Source organism: Vipera ursinii (assembly GCF_947247035.1).
Source record: "Vipera ursinii genome assembly, chromosome: 2".
In the NCBI taxonomy this organism is placed as follows: domain Eukaryota; kingdom Metazoa; phylum Chordata; class Lepidosauria; order Squamata; family Viperidae; genus Vipera; species Vipera ursinii.
The window spans coordinates 66,315,487-66,339,774 of record NC_139513.1 but is presented as its reverse complement, the minus strand read 5'-3'; the positions used below and the strand labels follow the sequence as shown (position 1 = coordinate 66,339,774).

The 24,288-nt window shown below is 37.3% G+C and overlaps 1 protein-coding gene across 1 annotated transcript in view; it reads left to right on the top strand.

The window, feature by feature from the left end:
• The window catches only part of RPL29 (ribosomal protein L29), a gene marked incomplete at its 5' end in the record, with an annotated part of 85,882 nt that overhangs the window by 1,086 nt on the left and 60,508 nt on the right, over positions 1-24,288 (top strand). The gene's annotated exons all lie outside the window — the stretch shown is intronic.

Genomic DNA, 24,288 nt, shown 5'->3' with positions numbered 1-24,288 from the left:
GGTTGCCCTGCTTGTTTGTTTACTTACTGAATTTGTATGATATTCTTCTCACCATCAAGCAACTCTGGACCACTTATTTTTAGACTGAAGGTCTGAAGTTCCAGGGAATCAACATCTGGGAAATTAGTACTGCTGTGGGGATCTGCCAGGTGATTGCAGGAAAAGAGCTGGCTGCTTTAAGAAGTAGCACATTGTGTGATTTGTATTTCAAATTAACTTTTGGCCCTCAAAAATAGCACATCCTATACCTTAGATTTAGAAGCACTATTTCCAGGATTAAAATTTTTAGAGAGAATGACTAAATTTGTAGTAGGATGTAGGATACTTTCAGCTATGAATTATCTGTTTGTTTTCAGTGTTATACTGGAACTGTATAACAAAGTCAGTGTTCTTTATTTCTATTATTAATAATATCACACAAAGCATACCCGGTTCTTATTTCCTAACAGGCAAATATAGATATGCACATTCATAAATATTTGGATACATAGCAACATGTACAGGTGGCTCTTTTTAAAATTATTTTCTATTCCTATATTATACAAGAACAAAATAATTATAAGATACAACACACACACACACACATACAAACATACATCTGGTTCTTTCAATAGCTTAATAAATTGTTTATGTCAGATGTCCAGCACTTTTGCAAAACGGCAGAATGCCAAGTAAGATTTAGGGTCAAGTTTAAAATGTTTCATTAGCATCTGCCCAATTTTGATTTTTTCAGAGATAATTTTTTGAGACATATTTTTCCCATAAACTGAAATGGTAACTGAGCTTCCTGCAGACATTAATATATATCTTCACATGAATTTGATTCTATCCCTCTGTTAATGCAGCCTAGCACTGTGTTGGCTTTTTTGGCAGCTGCACTGCTGGCTCATATTGAAGTGATTGTCCGCTAGGACTCCGAGATCCTTCTCACAGTTACTACTATTGAGCAAGGTACCCCCTATACTATACCTGTACATTTGGTTTTTCTTGCCTAAATGTATTGGGGTCATAGTGGACAATCACTTAAACATGAGTCAGGAGTGTGCAATAGCTGCCAAAAAAGCTAATACAATCCTTGGTTGTATAAACAGAGACATAGCATCGAAATCCCGTGAAGTATTAGCAAGACCAGACCTGGAAGACAAGACCTGGAATACTGCATCCAGTTTTGATCACCACATTATCAAAAGGATGTTGAAACTTTGGAAAAAGAGCAAAGAAGAGCAACTAAGATGATTAAAGGCTGGAGACTAAAACATATGAAGAACAGTTGCAGGATTTGAGTTTGGCTAGTCTAGAGAAAAGAAGAACTAGGAGCAACGTGATAGTAGTATTCCAATATTTGAGAAACTGCCACAAAGTGGAGGGGTCAATTTATTTTCCAAAGCACCAGAGGGCAGGACAAGAAATAATGGATGGAAACTAATCAAGGAGAGAAGTAACCTGGAATTAAGTAGAAACTTCCTAACAGTGAGGACAATTGACCAACAGAACAGCTCCCTTCAGAAGTTGTGGGTACTCCATTACTGGGGGGTTTTAAGAAGAGACTGGACAGTCACTTGTCTGAAATGATATAGATCAGGGGACTGGACTAGAAGATCTCCAAGGTCCCTTACAGCTCTATTCTGATTGATTGATTCAAAAATAAATTTGATGGATGACTAAAGCTGAAGCCTTTTTTAATGAGAGTCCACCTGTCAGAGAAAAAGTCTACAAGTTTTTCTTCAGGGAAGAATTGACATGCTCTCCAACCACCCTTAAGTTGGTAGAAAACTCAGCTAGATACCTGCTAAAATACCTGCTGAGATAACAGAGCTAACCGATTTTATACTGTTAAAGTTGCTAGCATGCACATTAATCCCAGTGCAGGTAAAGATAACTCTGTCTCACTGGTGGACTGGGGATAAGATGAAGGCAATTCATGCAGACAAGACAGAAGAGTGGTTATCAAGGTATATTTGTTACCCTTCATTTTTCCTTTGATCATCAAGGCAAAGGCAAAATAGAAAACAAAAATAGGGCTATAATCATTTGGATAGAAAATAGGGCTATAATCAATGCATTCGCAAGTGACCTTGAAAGGTCAGGGAAGCAGCCATATTCATCCTGCTTTTGGGGAAAGCAGATGAATCAGTGCTTTGAGGACTGGGGTTACTATGGCTGAAAAAGCCTTTTGTCAAAAGTATGACAAGAAGCAACCTTGTTAGTCTGCCTTCTGTTAATTGGAAAATATGCTACATCCTTCATGGTAACTGTTTTATGAGGGCTTTCAGGACATAATTTCATGTCGAATATGCCCAGTCCAAAAGATTGGGAATTGCTATTTTAGTTCATTAGGATGGAATTGTAGATTAGCAAACTAAAATAAAAAACCCAGTGAATAGGGGTTGAGTAGCCAAAGCAAAATTATGGTAGTATTAAGAAGGAATCCAAGGAAATCTATGTCATAATCAAAATATAGCATCACATGTAAAATGTAGGGGATTGTAAAAATGGCAAATTCCATGTTCCTTGTAAGAAACCTCCCCCTTTCCCCCAATGTAATAACCTTCAACTACACTGGAATGAAAGTTTTCCGAATTCAAAGCCATTTTTATAAACCCTCAGTAAGTAGTATACCACTTTTTAAAGCCTTAATATATTGCTTTACTAAGACTTAATAAGACCACACTTAGAATACTGCCTCCAGTTTTGGTCATCATATTATAAAAAAGATGTTGAGACTCCAGAAGCACCAGAAGGCAAGATAAGAAACAATGGATGGAAACTAGTCAAGGAGAGAATCAGCCTAGAACTAAGGATAAATTTCCTGACAGTGGGAACAGTTAACCAATGGAACAGCTTGCTCCAGAAGTTGTGGGTTCTCCATTACTAGACAGCCACTTATCTGGAATGGTATAGGCTCTCCTGCTTGAGCAGGGGATTGTACTAGAAGGCCTCCAAGATCCCTTACAACTCTGTTATTCTGTTATCTAAGACAACAGTTTCCTAGCCATCATGTCGTTAATTTATGAGGAGACAACAAATAAATCATGAATTGATAGTGTTTATTAAGATCAACTTGGACTTGACAAGAAGCAGTTCATTACTCTCCATAATGTTGATAAGTTCAATTTTTGGTAAATGCCAACCTTCTCATAGCCAGTAATGATAATACGAGGTAGCAATTGGAAAATATTGATTTAAAGCTACACTGCTGGACTTGAAGATTATGAGGAACATTTTTGAAATCTGAGAGGCTAAATAATTTCATTCAAGTTCATTATTTCCATGTTGAGTATTGTTTTTCCAAGATTTGAAGTCTCTACTTCTGCTGAGATTGTATTTACAGTGTTTCTTTTTTTCTACTCTGCTAACTCTTACTCAGTGAAACGATGAAAAACACTATTCCAATTTTTTTATAAGTATTAATATCAAACTAGGTATTCCATAACCTATCTGTGCATTTGATTACATTCATAAATTTACATTTCTTTTATCATTGCCTATGATTAATAGCAATAGAAATAGCAATGGCACTTAGACTTATATACCATTTCACAGTGCTTTATATAGCCCTCTCTAAGTGATTTAGAGTCAGCATATTGCCCCCAACAATCTGGGTCCTCATTTTATTGACCTCAGAAGGATGAAAGGCTGAGTCAACTTGAGCCAGTCAGTGGGCAGAGTTAGCCTGCAATACTGCATTCTAACACTGCGCCACCAAGGCTCTTTACCATATTGTAGCACTGCAGGAGAAAAATTACATTTCTCTTGGATTTGTCTGGTGCCCATACGAACATTAGTCAACACACATTTTATTCAGTTGTCTGTCCTGTTCTTTGGCAGTAATATCTCCCCTAGTCCAGCTCCATCTTGACTACACAGATCAATGTTCTCAGCAACAGATGAGTTCAAATACTCCAGAAAGGAACAGCATTCATCCCACTTAGAAAACTTAAGTATTCCCTTGAAGCAGACTCTGCTGAGGAAGAGATGCCAGGACAGAAAGCTAGTCAACAGTTTGTCACATTAAAGCTAAATTGATGTTTAGACTGATGGCCTTAATTGGGAGCAACAAAGCCTAAGAAATGAGTGTGTAGATGGCTGAAAAGAATTAGCAGAATCAGACTTCCAGTCACTCCTCTAAGAAGAAAACAATTAGGACCAATGCTTCTTATAGTCTGTGCTGTCACTCTTGTTCAGTGTGCTTTGAATATATTTATTTGTTTAGTGATTTGTTCTTATACTGTGTGACCTGCCACATGGCTTAATCGACTCATGGGGTGCAGTTTAGCACTGATAGAGATGCAACAGTTTAGCGAATGTGCACCAATAAACTGAGGCTGAATGCAGAAGAATAATACTATCAATAAAAAAAACAGTAATAATAAAATGCTACCCACTATGTGTGATGTTGTAAAATGAAATGGGATTCTATTGGTGTCTTACAGAATCTAAAAGAAGGCTCAGTATGTCAACAAAAATGGCATAATCAAAAAAGTAGTATACATTACAATAACAATGTGTATACACTAACACCTTGATTCCTGATGGGCAACCTGTTAGAGTCTTTTCAGTATTTTGAAAGCAATATTTGCCAATTGGAGAGACAGGTGGTAGGTATTTTTGGCTGTAAATTTGCATTGACCTTTTCTCTATGGAAGAAAAGAACTATTTCAAACAACACAAATATGCCAAGATCTTTTTGATGGACTTCATCTCCCAAGCAACATGCTGAAATTAATCAAAAGGTGTGGCCTTTAGACAGATGCTGCAACAGTACTTTGGCATTTCTAACTTTGTTAGTTCATCACCAGTAGAGTGCAGTGTAGTATGTTTGCGTGCATGCTTGAAGTTGCACAATAACTATTTGATCCTGGTGGATTTTGGTTTCATTTTCTTTCGCTTTGTTTGGAAATTTTTGTTTGTTTTACTGTCTTGTGTACAAGTAATCACTGTTTAATGATCGTGCACAATTGTAATAATGAAAAATCACTTTATGATCAATTCTCATATTTATGACCTTTGCACATCTGGTCACTTAGCAACCATTTCTCTAAGCTGGTCTCTATTGTGATTGCCAGACAAGGGCTTGCCAAGATGTCGAATGGATTCCAATATGTACAATCTTATCCATCATTCAATTCCTTTTTGGGATAAACAATGTTATGAAAAGGACATAAAAGAAATAAATACCCAAATAGAAAGAAAAGGAAACATACCTAAATATACTTTACACCAACACAATTGGTCCACCATGAGGATATCCCAGCAACCCTTCCTAAGCACATGGACACAGGTTACTTCCTACATCTTGAAGTCAGCCAAAGACTGAGGCAGTTGAGAATGGATCCATCTTCTCCCCTAGATCAAATAGGGCTTTATTCTTAAAACAGTTTGAGTTGGTCAAAGAATAAACATGAAGGAGGCACCTTGTCCTGATATGTTTATAGCAGCAGCAATCTAGTGATTCTTATTTGCTCTGCTGCTGCCCTAGATTTTGTCTTCCCTGCAGACCCAGAAAGGGAAATCAGTGAATTATTCAGACACAATAATCCCATCAGCAGAGGATTAGTTTTAATTAAACTCTGAGGTTAGCTTTAACTCCAAACTGCCCTAGATTTGTCTGGATTAAATTACCCTAACCCAGTGAAACATACTGTGTGAATACCTTAATTTAATCAGTTCTAGGTAGTTGTAAATTCTGCCTCTAATCATCTGTTTTACAAGGGAAAGAGCAAACAATGGAGAATGGCTGAAGAAGCAAGGTTGCCCATTGCGGAATACACAAAGCAGAAAATATTTCTCCCTAGTCTTGACTGCCTGCAGTACCCAAGTCAAGCCCCTGTCCTGTTTGGACAGAATTAGTGGCTATCAGAGTATCAGGCTAATTTTGCTTGGTAAGTATGGTATATGGGAGAGAGAGAGAGATGCAACAAATATTCTAAATGATAGTTCTGCATATAATCATTGCTGCTATCTGATATTCATTAATTGCTAATTAGTGGAAAACTTCACAAAGGCCTATGATTTATTGTAATTGTTTTAATTATAATTAATTGTTAGCACAAACTCAAATTCCCCATTAGTTAAATACAGTCACTGTTTGAATACCAAAACTGATTGAACTGGAATTGTGGTTAAAGGCACCAGGCTAGAAACTAAGAGAATGTGAGTTCTTGTCCAGCCTTAGCCATGAAAGCCAGCTGGGTGACTTGGGCCAGTCACTCTCTTTCTGCCCAACTCCCTTCACAGGCTTGTTGTTGTGGGGCAAATAGGAGGCAAAAGGTGTGTTGGATCTGTTTGCCACCTTGAGTTATTTATTTATTTATTTATTTTATTTTAATTTCATTTATATCCCGCCCTTCTCCGAAGACTCAGGGCGGCTTACAAGCTTAGCAGTAGCCTTCATTCTATGTATATGCCTGCTTGTTAGGGCTTTCACACACACCCCAAGTGGCATTATTACAAAGTCAGCTTATTGCCCCCAACAGTCTGGGTCCTCATTTTACCTACCTCGGAAGGATGGAAGGCTGAGTCAACCTTGAGCCTGGTGGGACTCGAACCTGCACTAATTGCAGGCAGCTGGTGTTACTTAAGGAGGCATTAGCCCACTGCTCCACCAAGGCAGTGTAAAAATAATAAAGGTGGGATACAAATAAATAACTGAAATTTAAAAATTGAAAGCAACTACAAATCTATCATACTGACACCTCCCTGACAGTTTTATACACACACACACATACACATACTGGGCAGTTTCCAGTTTCTTATTTAAATTGTCAATTAAAAAAAAATCCATCCAGAGCATTCAGGGTTACCTACTAGTTCCCTTTAACCCTATTCATGTATCTTCTTTACATACAGTTAAGGGAAGGGAAAGGAGACTCTGTGTGTCATTGACTGACCTTATTATAAATTCAATGAACAATCTGAGAATAAAACCCCAAAGTGAGGATGGACAAGCTGAAGTGATTCTTAGAGTCGAATCAGAGCATCCTGGAGCAGACTGGATGAGGCCTGGTTTTTGGCTGTCTCAGATGGGCTATAAGGTATTAAACAAATCTTCTCAATGAAATTTAAAAGCATCCTTTTTGTTTCTTTAACACCCCGTATTTAATAATAATAATAAGAAGAAGAAGTTGGAAGGGACCTTGGAGGTCATCTAGTCCAACCCCCTGCTCAGGCAGGAAACCCTATACCATTTCAGGCAAATGGCTGTCCAGTCTCTTCTTAAAAACCTCCAGTGTTGGAGCATTCACCACCTCTGGAGGCAGATTGTTCCACTGGTTAATTGTTCTAACTGTCAGGAAGTTTCTCTTTAGTTCTAGGTTGCTTCTCTCCTTGACTAGTTTCCATCCATTGCTTCTTGTCCTGATTTATGCTGATTATTGCTAGATTTTGCAGGGGAAAAGGAAGTGAGGCACAAAATGGATGTATTAAGTTTGTACCAAGCTTAGGTTTCCCAGATCTCCTCAGATTCAAAGCAATATTTTAACTTCCTCGGCCATAGCTTCTGCACCCTCAGATGCTGAAAACATTTTGAAAGTGAGCCCGGTCTGCCTTCCAGAGTGGGCTACCAGGAAACACATTCCAGCATCTCCCTTCCAATGATTATTGATTACATGTGGAAGAATATCTATTTTACGATTTATTTTTATTGTTCTACATTGGAACTGACATTTTGTTATTTTTCCATGGGATGTGCTAAAAAGTTTCATGCCTCTTGGAAGCTTGCATATGCTTTGGTGAATGCTGGTCCAAAGAAAATAATTACATTACCCTATTTTATTTCAAGGAAAAGAAAGAGAAAGCACATTTAAGGAATCAAAGGGACTGAATAAATATATGGTAAACAAAATAGCACTTATCACCCCTTCAAAACATATTGAAAAACATCTGCTGTTCAGATTTCATTCTCCTTTCTTTTAATCTTCACAAGAATCATAGAAGTTGGTGAAAGAAAATCGACTGGAAGAAAACACTGTTTTCTCAGTGAGGAATATGGACTACATTTTACTGAGGCTTTCTGAAATTTAAAATCTAGAGGCTGAAACAAATAGAACTCTCTGGCAGAGTGGAGAATCTGCCAAAGGCCATAGGTTGTCCTTAATTTATTAGGAAAATTATACAGGACTATTGTCGTTAATTAAAAATTAGTGGTAAACAAAGCAAAGTTTCACTCAACTAGGCTTAAGGCCAAGCACTGGCGTGAAGATGAGGAAATCAGTTTACAAAGTCTTGGATTGCCTCCAAAATGGATGCTTAATTGCCAATTCAAAAATAACCACCACCACCCCATCCCCTCTAATTTATTCAGCCTTCTTGATTTTGGTGCCTGGTGTTTATGAATTTTGGGAGATGAAATCCCGAGATAGCCAGAGGATGTGAGGAAAGGAAGTGTGAATTAGTGCCATCTTTATTCAAGGAGAGAAGATATTAGGATTATGTAGTTTGAAAAGAACAGTTCTAAATATCAGTCTGTATGTCTGTCCCTGTATTTTCTGGTTTATAGAAATATCTCCTTCAGATTCCTTTAGAAAGACATGTCTGATCCTATAGGTCTTTGGATAAAGCCTTTTCAGTCACAGCTTCAATTCTTTAAAATCAGGACTATGGCAGTCTTTCTGTCTCTCATCTTAAATTATTCTCTCATGAAGTATTTTTATTTAGTGATAGCTAGATTTGTTTTAATTCATAAATTTGCCTTTTAACATCTATGTTAAAGTTTCTCCCTTTGGAGAAAGCTTTAGAGAAATTATTTCTGGTCAGAACAGGTATATTTGGCTTCATTTTTAAAGCAAACAACTAACAAATGCAATGCTTTTCACATTTAATGTTAAATACGACATATTTAATCTATAGTGAAATCCTCACTTTCTTGACTATTCCTGAATATTCCTGAGAAAGAATGTTCCCTTTCTTTTCCCAAATACCTCTACATTCATCACTGGAACTGAAAAATTATATCAAGTAAGTTGATGAAGATTCTCAGTCATCCAAATACAGTTGTCTGGAAATTAAGTCATGGCAACTGCACTTTTTCTTTTTTTGGTTTGAAATATTTCACTGCTTATCCAAGTAGCTTCTTTAGTCAAGTACTTATGTCAAGTAACATTTCCTGAACAAAAACAAGTATTTCTTAAAGAAATAATGGGCCAAACCCCATTGCTAAGTTGAAGTGGCATGAAACTGATTATTACCAATCCTAACCTTTTTGGTGATTGCAATCTGTTTCAAGTCACTACTGTCTCTTACTCTCTTTTAATAAAGAAACATAACAAAGCCTAAGAATTTGTACACATCCCAAGGCTGCGCTTGCACTATGTTTGAATGAGAGGGTAAAGACCATTTTAACAGTGGAACAATTAAGAACAATTCATTTGTACTCTCACATAGTGGTTGAGGATAAGATGAAAGGACCATCATAAGAACACTAGATACCACAGAAGGAGGGAAACAATGCTAGGAAATGCTTTTGCATCAGGTAGAGTCAAGTGATCTGGGTTAGGAGGGTGCCAGTTCTAGGACTCTTCCATGCATCCTGCAACACAGGCAAACAACCCCTCAACAGCCACATGAGAGGGCTTGAACAGATAACACCCCAGAGTAGATGCAGTCTGCAATTGTCCTCTCCTGCTCTACCCAAAAAGTGATGTCTTCTGACTGTGAAAGTTCTCTGCTGTGGGTTTAATTTGAACTTGGTTGTATCTATAATTTTATTGGTCACTGTGTGGAGTTTCTGACATGCCACTTCTCTTCTGGTCATGGGTTTCTGCTTTTTAGGACAATTTGGGAGATGTCGGAGACCAAGGTAAGGATCGTGCTCCTGTAGTTTGCAAGACAGAACTCAAGCATTATGGGTTCCTTTTATATCTCCAAGAAACAGTGTCCTGAAGCACTGTTTCACTAATGCCCTTAAATGCATGCAACCAGGATACCAATCATCAGAGAAGTAAAAGCCAGCTTGAGAAAATTAATGAACTACTGGACAATTTTTATTCCAACTTGAAGGCCATTGAAATCTTAGATTCCCCTTTCTTTAATCACATTAAAACAATAAGAGTTCTGCCTGTTTCCTTTTGTAGCCAAGTGAACAGAAAGGAAGGTAAAATGGAGTTTTCTTCCCAACACAGATAGGAAGCTATCACGAAGGAAAATGAATGGCGCTTGCTCTCCTGGATGGAATGGATAAAGAAACAGGCTATCCATCTGAATAACATCTGAACAGCATTATTGCCAAAGCTAAAGAATGACATAAAATCTGGAGAGCAATTGCTTAGCCCAGCTTCATTTCCAGCTGCTTTAAACAAAAGGGACAAGTAGCTTAAGACTTTTAAGCAAAAAGAGACTTTTTGCTCACATAGCTATACATTCAAAGAGATTAGTGCTTAATAAACATATCAGGAGCAGTTCAGCAAATCAGTTTTGTTAAAGTGTTAAGAATTCTGCTTGGCTACAGTGCCTGTGTTAATGTAGGGTGAATAGATTTGCAAAGCACCAGAAGTGAGAATGTGCCCAATGCACTGACAAAATAATCAGGATAGGCAGACTAAATACCCAGTCAAATATTGCTGTGCAGTTCATTGAATATTTAAATTTTAATGTGCATTCTGGATTTTTTTCTGTTGTTAAAACTGCCCTATCAGGTATTTTTGCCCTTGGCTATCCTAATATTGGCTATCTTAATTTTTTTATAATGAATATTACATATTTATTAGGTGCTGGTTACGACCTATAAAGCCCTAAATGGCATGGGTCCGGGTTACTTACGGGAGCATCTGCTGCCGGCATCAACTTCCCTTCGTCCAGTGCGCTCCCACAGAGAGGGCCTCCTTAAGGTGCCGTCGGTCAAAGAGTGTCGACTGGCGGCCCCCAGGGGGAGGGCGTTCTCTGTGGGCACGCCAGACCTTTGGAACCGTTTACCGGTGGAGCTCCGGACGGCTCCCGACCTTCACTCCTTCCGACGTGACCTAAAAACATATTTATTTGAACAAGCCGGCCTGGTCTGATGGGTTTAGGAGTATTTTAACATTTTGTATTAATCTATTTAATTGGGCTATTGTATTTAATATTTCTTTTAATTTTTATATATTGTATTTTATTGTATTGCCCTGTACACCGCCCTGAGTCCTTCGGGAGAAGGGCGGTATAAAAATTAAATTATTATTATTATTATTATTATTATTATTATTATTATTATTATTATTATTATTATTATTATTATTATTATTATTATTATTATTTAGAAGGAGGAAGAAGAGAAGAGGAAGAGAAGGAGGAGAAGAATTGAACAGGTATAAATTGCATAACCTGATTAACTATAGGAAAAACTTCAGTGGAAAATAAATGCAATAGTAGATGTTTTCCCCAAAAACAGAGAGAGAGGGGGGGGTATAAAAAACAATAAAGATTCAGGAGAGCAAGATAAATCTTCCAGCTCATTTCTTCCAGTATGCAGCATAAGAAGGTATGTGGCAAGAAAGCCTTAGATAAGACTCTTTTGCCTTTTTTCATTTATCTGGCTGCATACTTGGTTTCATCTCCTTACAGTCTCTTTTCTCTCTTCCTTCCTTTCTGCACATCCTGACACAGAGTGGTGTCACATGAACATAGCCAGCTGTTGGGGAGTTGCTACTCCATGCTAAATTGAGAGAAGTGGCTTTCTTCTGTGCTTCCCCACCAGTTCAGGAGTCATGTGAATGAGAGTCCATTCCTGCAGGACTTTAATTTTGTTTCTGGATATGTCTGAAACATAAATCATCTCATTCTTATTTCAACAAGACCGATATCAATGAATCATAGCCAGAACAACAAAAAGCCAAAAAGAGGTCAGTGTGAGCAAAAACACTAGTGCTTTCTTCATTATTCTGGCAACGTTTTTGAGTAACGCATGGCAAAGGGCAAATAACTATGGATGCTTTTGGTATAAGTTTCCCTTTCACACTCCCAGTAGAGATTGAGCATTTGTCAGATGACTCTTCTTAAGTAAAACATTTGTGAAGCTCTTTGCGTTTATTAGGATGGAAGAACAGCATAAGAAGAAAGCAGGGATAAATATAAAATAAGACTTTTAGTTCCACCAAAATAAAAGCCACACTGATTTGCTGTAGGCTGTAGAAAAATAAGATCGCAGTACCAATGCTGTAGGAGGGGAAACAAAGGAAAAGGGAAGAGCAATAATAAAGGAAAACATTACCAAGTGATGCAAGATGGAGTTCAAATTATATATCACAAGAAAATAAATAATCCTCATTTTTCCATTCTTGAAACTTTCACAATAGTATGTTACCACTCACACAAAAGTGTTGTTTTTCTGCAATGAACTGACCCTCCTATTTTGGTATGCAAATCAACAGTAACCTATTGACATGAACACTAACTGAATTTCAAACTCTACTTCATCTGACATCATTTTTTTAACTGGGGTTTTTAATTCTAGGGATGATTTAATCTTTTTTAATTTGTTTTTAACTTTTGTATTGGTTGTTTTAAATGCCCTGTAAACCGCCATGAGTCCTTCGGGAAAGGGCGGTATATAAATTTAATAAAATAAAATAAATAAATAAATTCTCTCTTGTTTTCAACAGTGATTTATAGAAATCACTTCTCATGTCTTTGATATGGAAATCCAGAACTAAGAGAAGCTCTCCTGAACTCAGGAAGGTTCTCTTAAGGCTGCAATTCAAGTTTTTCTGTCAAATGTGGTACCATTCATTATTCCCCATATACCAGGAGAATCATTTTTATCTTCCTTCCTTTGAAACTTTTGTTATCTCTTTTTATACAATTGTATACTGTATCTTTGCAATGTATGGCAGTGAAAGTTGGACCATAAAAAAGGCTGAGCGCCAAAGAATTGAGGCCTTTGAGCTGTGGTGCTGGAGAAGACTCCTGTGAGTCCCTTGGACTGCAAGGCGATCAAACCGGTCAGTCCTAGAGGAGATCAACCCTGACTGCTCTTTAGAAGGCCAGATCCTGAAACTAAAACTCAAATACTTTGGCCACCTAATGAGAAGGAAGGACTCACTGGAGAAGAGCCTAATGCTGGGAAAGATTGAGGGCAAGAGAAGAATGCGACGACAGAGAATGAGGTGGCTGGATGGAGTCACTGAAGCAGTAGGCGTGAGCTTAAATGGACTCCAGAAGTTGGTAGAGGACAGGAAGCCCTGGAGGAATGTTGTCCATAGGGCCGCGATGGGTCGGACACGACTTCGCAGCTAACAACAATACTGTATCTAATCTTGGAATGAAAAAAGGATGCCTCCTTATTTTGTGTGTTCGTGTTGCCCATAATATTCTCCCCTTTACATAGGTGTCAGAAATATATATATATATATATATATATATATATATATATATATATATATATATATATATATATATATATATATATATATATATATTCCTTTAAAAGGCCTTTAAGAAGGAAAAGCCATATTACTCTTATGTTTTGAAAACATATTTCATGCACAGAAAACCAAAATATGAAAGTGTTAAAACAAATCAAATTACGGGCAATTTAAAATTATAAAATATAATGCAATGAAAGCTGCCTTACTCTGGATTCATATATCACATTAAATTATGATTTATTTAAATGGCTTGGTTAAGATAAGATAAGATAAGATAAGATAAGATAAGATAAGATAAGATAAGATAAGATAAGATAAGATAAGATAAGATAAGATAAGATAAGATAAGATAAGATGATGATAAGATAGGATAAATCTTTATTGTCATTTTTTACTGTGGGCACAATGGCGCACATCAAAAATGAAATTTAGTTGCCCGCTCTCAAAGTGAGACACATACATGTCACACCCCCAAAACACAATACACAATACACAATTTACATAATACTATTATGAAAGCATTGTATATAAGAACACAGTAGTTCACAAAATGTCCTAGACTATTGTATTATTATTTGTTTCATTTATATACTTGAACCTAGATCTCTCTGGTGCTGATCTAATGCTATAGCTACTGTTTTACTGTGGCTCTGGTCTGAATAGTTTGTCAGAACAGATTCTACTGTGCAAGATCATGTGGCAATTAATTCTTACTTATTAATAGTATAATTTTTATTGAAGAAATTTTAGCAAGATTAAAAATAATTCAAATATTAGAAAAGAAACAACAAAGAGAATGAACAATGCTGAATGTGTAAGAAAGAAAATAGAAACAGAAGTAGAAATAGAAATGAAGCAAAGATTATAAATAAGCAGTTTCCAAACTGTTTGACAGTGCTTATAAATGCATTTATATTTTACACTTTCTCTCTAAGCTTACATTATATTTTCCTTCTTCCCATAAGCTATCCTTTCTAATCTTCAAACTCATAAAACACAAGCTTATTTTTCTCTTTTTTCAGCAAAATGACCATAAGGATTTCCAGTCACTGATAAAGTGGTCATTATTTCTTAATTACTGGATTAGTACAAGGCAACTAAGTCAAAATCAAGCAAGCCCCTGAGTCCAACAATGGCCACAGTTAGGCCATCACAGTGTACTCTGACAGCAGCATTCCATAGCTTAGATCAGAGGTTCTCAAGCATGTATGGGACCCTGAAGAGTGAGCCATAGAGTACCTTCTTCAAACTGTAATTAAGGTGGAACAGAGCAACTTCACTCAACCAAGTCTCAGTCAGGTTATATTAGCCCCAGCTACATTGTTGCTTCTATTTCTCCCCGCTTCCTACTCTTCTTCTATCTACTACAGGATTGAAAAGCAGATGTGTGCACCCACCTGCTATTAATCAGAGCTTGATATGTTGCAGCTGAAGATGTGTTCTGCCACAGTAGGGCTCTTGCTTCCCACTCACAACTCCACCACAAGAGGTAAAAGGTGCAGTGATGACTGGCTCAGCGAGCTAGCAAAACTGTTTCATGGTTCTTCTAATGTGCCTAATTCATGTTTAAGCCTTAAGGGAGGACAGACTCAGTCCTAGTCTCATTTCTGATCATGATCGCCATCACAACTCCACCAAGTGATTGGAAAGAGCAACCAAGGTGACCTTCTCATTCTTTGTTGAAAGAAAATTATTCATAGTGAATGTGAGATGTTTTTAGGTAACAAAAAAATACTTCAGAAAACTGGTTGAGACATTTTGCCTCCTATTTATTTTATTCTTGTTTATTTGAGATGTACTTCAGATTCCATATGTTTAAAATAGCTATCAGTTTGGATAGCGTAAAAGCAGATGCTGACTATAGCTATATAAATTTAATAAATTAACAAATAGGCAATAAACAACTGCATGTCAGTTCTCAAATAGTTGCTAAATAATAGTTACCATTACATTCTTATGGCAATTGCAACATTTATGAATATTAAATGCCATGAATCTTGAAACATTCAAGAGATATTTTATGAGAATTCTTTTCATTAGAATTATCTCAAATAAAATATGAGGATAATCTGTAGAATAATATTAATATTTATCTACTTATTTAAATTTTTATCCTGGCTTTATTACTTACAGAATAACAGAATTTGGATGGGACCTTGGAGGTCTTCTAGTCCAACCCCTGCTCAAGCCAGAAGCCCTAGACCAGGGGTCAGCAACCTGAAACAGTGAAAGAGCCACTCAGAACCGGTTCCCTCACAAAAGGAAAAACTGGAAGCCGCAAAAAATGTGTGCACATGCGTGTACATGCGCACATGCGCAGAACAGGGTTGGACTGAAGAGTGGAGCCAAGGCGAGATATGTACCTACCCTGCATATTTGAATTGATTGGTTGAACTTTTTTAGTCCCACTTTCTTTTTCTTTTTTTGGACTGCACATGGCAGAGGACTGGGAGCCACAGGAGACGGCTGAAAGAGCCGCATGCAGCTTCGGAGCCGTGGGTTGCAGACCTGTGCGCAAGACCATTTCAGACAAGTGGTTGTCCAAACTTTTCTTAAAAACCTCCAGTGTTGCAGCACTGTTTAATCCTCACTCTACAGTATCTATTCAGAATCCAATACTAACAGGTAGCCAAAAGATTGTGATCGGTGTGTTTTTTACTCAAGTCCCAAATGTAGTCTGTAGTTTATACTCCTACAAATGTGTGCATTTTTGCTAGTGCTACAACCTTCTATAATTGTCTTCCCTGATTTGGAAGTACATTTTGTCCACATTTGCTTCCTGTGTCAGAAAGTAATTCATTTGTTACCCGGAACCTTACACCTCTCCATGTCTGTCTTTCTTTAAACAAGGCCAATGGACAAGACAAAGAATGCTGCTGTACAATGGAAACATCTGGGGAAAAAATCAAGATAAAACATTCCCCCTTCCAGAAATCCAACCGAGAAGCATCTATCTTGACCAGGCTTGCTAGAAAGAGATGAGGGTAACATTTTGTTCTTGGATCTAGTAACCAAGAAGCTCATAGCTTCATTACTGCTATTGATTACATGAAGTTGATTAGTTGGGCAGCAGAGAAAAAGTAATTGGAACATCTGGAATGACTGAGAATCTCAAGTGGTCCAAGGGATACTCATATGAGTTTTAGAAAGTAAGTGGGATAAGTGACCAGAACATAAGACATTTGGAAATGTATGTCCAGAATTACAAATCCTTTGCACATACTATTAGATAATGGTAATTCCAAAAGTGTTTGTAGTAAGTAAATCAGGTCATAATGCAATTTGACCTGATAGCAGCTGGAAAACAGTCCTGTTGAACTCAATAATATTTCTCCTTTGTAGATATAGATATATAGACACACACACACACACACACACATATATATATACACACACACACATACAGAAATTGAGAGAGAGAATATATGCACAGTCCATGTCTTTCCCCGTAGCAGCTTGACTGCCAGAATAATGAATTATTTGTTGCTTTACTCCCTCCTAATGGCCATTAAACTCTTCCTTGCTACCCTGCTCGAATAATCAACAGAATCTCATCAATTCAATGCAAAAGAACAAATGCTAGAGGATAATGAAGTGTTCTCTGGAATATCCACACAACTGCTGCAATCAACAAATCCCAAATTAAATTATCCTTCACCAGAAGACAGAGAAAGAGGTGGCAATATTCCCAAGGAACAACATTACTATTACAATCTTAATTAGACAAGGAGATGTGATTAAAACAAAGGCAGGCCTATGTATTCAAGGGACTAAATAATTTACTGTGAAATCTGTGCAAGAATTATGGTGAAATAGCACAGTGTAATTATTTTATAACTATCCTATGAAAATTTAGTTATATGCTTCTCAATTTTGTATTTCTTAACCACTATTACTGAAAGCAGTTTTCACTCACACATGCCATTTTTATTCCCATGTTATATTATGTTTCACTAGCTTCTTGACTTTCAGTACTGAGTTGTTCCCATTAACCCTGCTTTCAGGTTGTTGTGTTTTTTTAAAAAAAACACCAGATTGGTCAAACAGGAACTATAGTCAATTGTTTTCTGTTTTGCAAAATAAATACTTCTCTTACATCCACCTATACAGTAAATGATGCTTCTACTTCCTTAAAAACTTGAGAATAGCTTGGACTGTATATTTATATCACTATATATCCAACGCATTTTAAAAAATTAACTGTGCACTGATTTGTATTCCCAACTCAAATGCTCACAGTGTTTTTGCTCACAATATTGCCATTGTCTGCAAAACAGTACTCAAGTGTATTAAATGTTCTTTCATGTCAGTCCAAGATTATGAGGATGAGCAAACAAACTGTAGATAAATATGACAATTATCTACAAAATTAAATGGAATTTGCAAAATATCTATCAAAGATGGTTATTCACCCATTACTAAAAACAGAAATAATCAAGGATTGCTTCTTACACACAGCCCTAAATGGGCATAAATGAAAATGAATCTAACTGGTATTTGAGCAGTTCAGACAAACAGTCTGTTGATATTTTTTTTTGGTGGCAAAAACAGGAAATAAATATGCCTAATTTACCATTATCTGGAATCCCCTCTTCAATCTCTCTGCTTTCATAGGAGACTATGGGCTTTTCCTCATCTCCCTTGAACTGTAACACAAAGATGCCTCAGTAACCATTTTTAAGAGGCATCTCCTCATGACATCCCCTCTGATTCATCCCAATGCACTACAGACATAGTTTATAGCAGTGTTTTTCAATCTCATCAACTTTAAAATGTGTGAACTTCAACTCCCAGAATTCCCCAGCCAGTATTGTGGGAGTTGAAGCCCGCTTGTCTTAAAGTCGATGAGTTTGAAAAGTACTGCTGTAGAGTATTTGCTGTAGACTGCTGTGGAATCATATTTAGTTGATTCCCACCCAAATGCCTACATATGACTCTAGGCCAGGGGTGTCAAACTGCCAGCCCATGGGCCATATGCGTCATGGTGAAACCACACCCACCCATTGCCGGCAATGGAAAAAAAGTCATGATATGTCGTGACACATCATGTGACATTGTGAGTTTGACACCTCTGCTCTAGGCTATCTTTGCAGTTCATTGGGATGAATCACAGGAGACATCCTTAGTGTTTTCTTTCTTCTCTCATCACTAAACATATCATACAGACTATTTATGGCACCTCAGGCACAAGCCTAGGACTGGCATTTTTAAAATTTGAAACATTGGCTTATCCAGGGCTTCTTTTTTTTGTCATAGAACGCTCAGAACGGAGTTCCGGCACCTTTTTTGGATGGAACCTTTTAGGGTAGGCAAGGTGGGTTGTATGACATGTGTGAGTTCCGGCACCTTTTTCTTTTACAAAAAAAAGCACTGGGCTTATCCATCTCATGACTGTTCATTATGTTTAAATTGTAAAAGGACTCCTGGTTTTTTGAACAGGGGCATATTGATCTGTAGTGTTTGGAGGGCAGTTTTCATTCCATTAAGTTGAATGGAGAGAGGTAAGGCAGCATTTTATGTTCCACTTCCTGGCCATAGGAATCATGAGGTAATTTATAGGCCACTTATTCCAGTCTCTTTCAGTTGCTATGGTTCCCTAGTGCTGTGGCAGGAGTATCCCTGAAAATGGAATAGATGGCCACCTTGGACCTCTATGGTATTTGATCAGCAGTCTCTAACATCAGCATCTGCTTTCAGCTGGGATTCAAATTAGAAACTACTGGATGATTCTGCTGTGTAAACAGGCAGCTGAACAATGCATAATGAATAACTAGAGCTACATATGTTTTGGCAAGCCAAGCAGCACATAAAAGAACCCATATTTTCAAGATGTTGGCAAGGCCAAATTACATTTGATTTCATTCAATTTCATTTCAACTCAGTTAAAAATCAGTCAATGTAGTTAATACAATCAGCTCCCATGCATTTATTTTCCTCTTGTTACACATATAGCCTCCTTGCCAGCAGATCAGCTCAGAAGGAGCACACATCTTAACGAGGGGAGAAGTTGCCTCTGCCAAGTAGGCACAGAGAGATATCTCCAAACTCTCCCTTGGCTAAAGATAGAAAACTAATATGCTTTTTGAAAAATGAAGAACAGAGAATGGCAGAGGTTGTTGGCTGAAGTAAGGTTGAAAAATCAGTGGAGAATCTCTCCAAACAGCCTCAAATATACAGTATAGATGAAATCTCCCTGGAACTCCAGGTACATTGAAAAGCACAGGGTACATCTGCTGTAAAAAGTTTTTCCTGAGCAAATTCATAACAAATCTGACTACATTTATCTCAGACCTAAACAGCCAAGAAGGTGTTCCCTCAAATATCCTGGACCCAAGCCATTAAGGGCTTTATAGGTCATCACCAGCACCTTGAATCTCACCCGGAGGGCAACTAATAAAATTGTTTTAGACTTTAAATTTCACATACATACACAAATATAGATTAATTCTAAAATAAAGAGATCCAAACATGCCCTTATGGTCCCTCAGGTCTCTAACAGTTTATTGTTTCCTTTCATTTTTAATTTACACAACTAGCAGTTTTGCACTGCTGTTTTGAAACAGAAGAAATGGTAACAAAGAGGAAAGAAAGGACATTATGGGATATTAGCTGTGCTGACTGCAGTTCCCTGCAGTGTATATAAACTTTTGGAAGGACTACATAAAGTTCATTCTTTACATGCAAATGATCCCAAGTACCATTTCTAGAATCTCCAAGCAATGTTCAAAATCTCTTTTTTGAAAACACTAGAACAAGTCTATCAATTGATCTTAGTAATACTGGGGTAACTGTAAGCAGTTAATCCAATAATACTGACATCAATTGTACTTAGCAGTGATCCCCCAACAGAGCTATGAATCTTATTATTTATTTATATACTCAGATGCATTTTTTCTTCAATCAAGAGCTGCTGAGCAGGTCACAATCTGTTCATGATAATAACATTTTAAAAACTGAACAATAACAGGGAACAGGGAACAGTAATACCCAAGAAATATTTTGCAGACAAGAATAAAAAGTGATAGTACCTAACTTTGCTGATCTCCAGGGAAAGGAGATCTCTGTTCTCCGGTGCTGATCTCCTGAAACAACCATTCAGGAAATCTCATTAAGACGGAGAGGAGCATTATTGCAGTAATTGTTCGGTTACTTCCAATTCTTTGTGATCCAGTAGACATTATTTTGTCAAACTGTTTCTTAGTACCTACTTCTTTGAATTCTCATACGATCATCTATGTGTCCTCAGTTAAACTATGCATATTGCCAGCTTATCATCTGTTGCCCTCACATTTTATGTCCATAATAGCTAACCTACAGCTTTGCTATTAATGCTTCTAGTGAGCATTTTGATTCACTTCATTCTGTGTTGAAAAGTTTGTTGTTCTTCTGCTCCATACTTTTTTTTATGTTAGTCTTATGTCTCTTATGTTTCTCCAGATTTGCCACAGACTTTATTTTAAGTAGCAGACATGTCTAACTTTATCATGTTTGCTTGTTCAAGTAGAAATATAGATATGGCATCTTAAGAAATAAGTCTAACATGAGAAATATTTTAAGTGGACTTTTTGCTTTATGAAAGAACTTTATCTGTCCCACCAAAGGAAGGCTGATCCATATAGCACACACTCCATCTACCATGAACACTTTACTGTTGTAGGCAAAATATAGGAGGGATTCTGATAAAATGTAAAGATTGAATTGAATCTCAAAAGGTTGAGAATTAAGATGAGCATTATGCAAATACCTTTGCACATTCCTCAGACCTGAAATATGGTATTCACATGGTATTCAAAGATTCCATTACAGTCTTTTTGACAGCAAGAAACACCTAACATACTATAGGTTCATTAGAACTGGAACATCACAATTAGTCTATATGGACCATGGATCTATAAATCCAGGGTGTCTCAATAACAGCAATCAAATCATTTCATGGAAGCATGTAAGAAAGCAGCCACCTTTTTTCTGTTAAATCAAGGCTGGGCATGGTCATCATATTGACCAAAATTTTCTGCCTAATTTCAACAATCCTCTGCAAGCATATATTCAGACTTCTAGCCAAAGCAATCTGACTTTCCCATAACTTTCAACAACATTTTCATTGGAATCTTCTACTTTCCCACTGTTCTGTTTCAAGCAAAGGGGGCTACTATTGCTTGATACAGGCAGATAAACTCCACGGAAAGGGTTTCATGCAGATTACTTTAATTCATCAGGCATTCTCTAAACATTAACTCACAGTTACTGGGGAGATTCTTCTGAAGCACATTTCATAATCTTGAGCCAACACATAGGTGAAAAGAGGTAGTATTCCTATATCGAAGGAGCAAACAGCTCCCGTGGCTGGAAGTCATAAAAACCCCACTGGCCTGCCCATAGCCAGTAATCCCAGGTAGCCAATCAGAAGTCCCTCCCAATGGCCAATCCAAAACATAGATGTGACCAAGTAACTTAAAACTATATTACCTGAAAGGCTATCCCTTAAGGGGATAGTTCTTAATTCCTAAAATAGCTGTTTACTCTGACCAGCACACCCACAATCAACTAAAATTCAATGAATAAGGAAGAGTCAAAAATCCACTTCATATGGAATACACAACAAAACCACAGTAGTACAAGCCAACTGGCATTTCTGATAACTTCCACAAAATAGATTGATCAAGATGTTAAAACAGGCTTAATGCAGTGACACTTAGCAATACTTTTGCACTGTCCACCTGAGAAGAACATGTGTTTGAGAGGGCTTTTTTATGATTAGGCTATGACTTTTTCTTCAGTTTGGAAAAAATGGGAAGGGCACAGCAGTTTCTGAAACATTATTTCCTGGGCTGCAACAGAAATCAGTCACTGATGTTTTGTCCAGTAAATTGCATTTTGCCAGCCTGCTGTTCCTTGATTGATTCCTTCAGGATTGGCATTCATGAACCAAAGCAGAATGACACTAATAAGCGCACACCTTGAAGTTTCACATGAGTTTAAAAAAAAACCTGCTACTAGCCGACCCAGAAATTTAATTTTAAAATCAGGTGTAGGGTATCATCTACTTCCCCCCAACAGTCCCAAATTAAAATATCAACAAAGATTTTCTACTGATAGCACTAGATGATTTTAAATCAAAGTTATATGCTCTGGGGGAAGAAAAAAGTTAATCGACCAGCTCTGACAACAACTCTCACAATATACATGTAGTCTTCAATTTACAACCACAATTGAGCCCAAAATTTCTATTGTTAAGTGAGACATTTGTTAAGTGAGTTTTGCCCCATTTTGTGATCTTTTTTGCCACAGTATGTAAGTGAATCACTGCAGTTGGTAAGTTAGTAACCTGGTTGTTAAATGAATCTGGCTTCCCATTGACTTTGCTTGTCAGAAGGTCACAAAAGGTGAACACATGAATTTAGGACACAGCAACGGTCATAAATATGAACCAGTTGTCAAGCATCTGAATGTTGATCACATGACCATGGGGATGCTGCAAAGGTCATAACTCTGAAAAACAGTCATAAGTCACATTTTTCAGTGCCGTTGTAACTTTAAACGGTCATTAAACAAACTGTTGTAAGTCAAGGAGTACCTGTACTGCCAGCATTCTCTGAGACTTATAACCCAAATCTTTCTAGAATATACTGGACTGAGCAAGGCAACCTTTGTTGTGGTCAAGACAAAAAATGTCTGCCCATATACCAGTTGTTAGTAGTAAACAATAAAAACACCTGAACATAATCACATGATTCTGTAACTTCAGTGATCTAAAACATCACAACACCAGCCTTTTAACAGACAATCTCAGTTGTGTCCAACTAAATCTCATGGAGCAACTTTAGTTATCACTAACCTAAGTTCATCACCTGAATTATTTTTGCATGTTTATCTATTTAGAAGAAGGCAGTGACTCAAACAAATTGTGTGACAGTTTTAAAATCACTCTGTTTTTCCAGCAAATGGCTTCTGAAGAGAGAAAGTGTTAAATCCGTGACATCGGTGGGACAGGCTCAGTCATAATATTTCACCCTTGGGAGGATTTTTTTTTTTTGCTTGTTTCTAAAAATGTATGCAATTCTGTTTTTGAAAATATTCCAACTCTACTTGAAAGTGACCTTCTGCTCCTGAGGTAACAGTTCATCTAATTCAGAGCAGTGAACACTTTCCAAAGGCCTTATAATTTGGCCTCTAAACATTACAGAGATTGTCTTAGTTCCCTCCTGCCAGCATGACTAGAATATATGGCCTGCTGCTCCTTTCTTTGCTCACTTAAAGAATGGCAAGTTTATTATAACTACAAGGTAGGGTTTTGAAGGAAAGCTAGACAGCTTTTTTTTCTAATCCACAAAATATCTTTTCATCTTTGTAAGATGTTCTTAAAATTTCTTTCATTGTTCAAGTTAAAGTCTTGGAAGTATCATTGCAGACCCACCCTCATTATGATTCAGATAAAATTTGGCTTATTATCTTATTGGAAGTTATTGGCTCAGGAATTCTGGGAGTTGAAGTCCACGAGTCATAAAAGAGCCTAGGTTGCCTACCCCTGGTTTAGGCTATGGAAACCAAGAAAAAGACTCTGGTAGCAACTGTTCAGACTAGCAATATTTATTTTAAAAAAGTGTGTTCACATTCACTTATGTCTTTTAATGCAGGGGTCCACAACCCCCAGCCGCAACTGGTCACTAAGTAAAGACCACATGACCATGACTGGGTTTATGATTTTACTTCCATTTTTATTTTCCTTATACTATAGCATGAGAAGGATATAACTCCAAACAGCCTGGTGAACCCAAATGGGAGGGAAAGTTTCCAGAACACAAAAGAGCCAAATCAAGGAGCAAATCTTATAGCCCCATTTTCCCACTCTCCACCCTTTAGAATACTCTCCCCACTCAGAGCTGGGATAATTAGCAAGAAGGGAATCAATGTCTTTATTTAACCACTCAGTGGTGAGGAAGGGATTACAAGA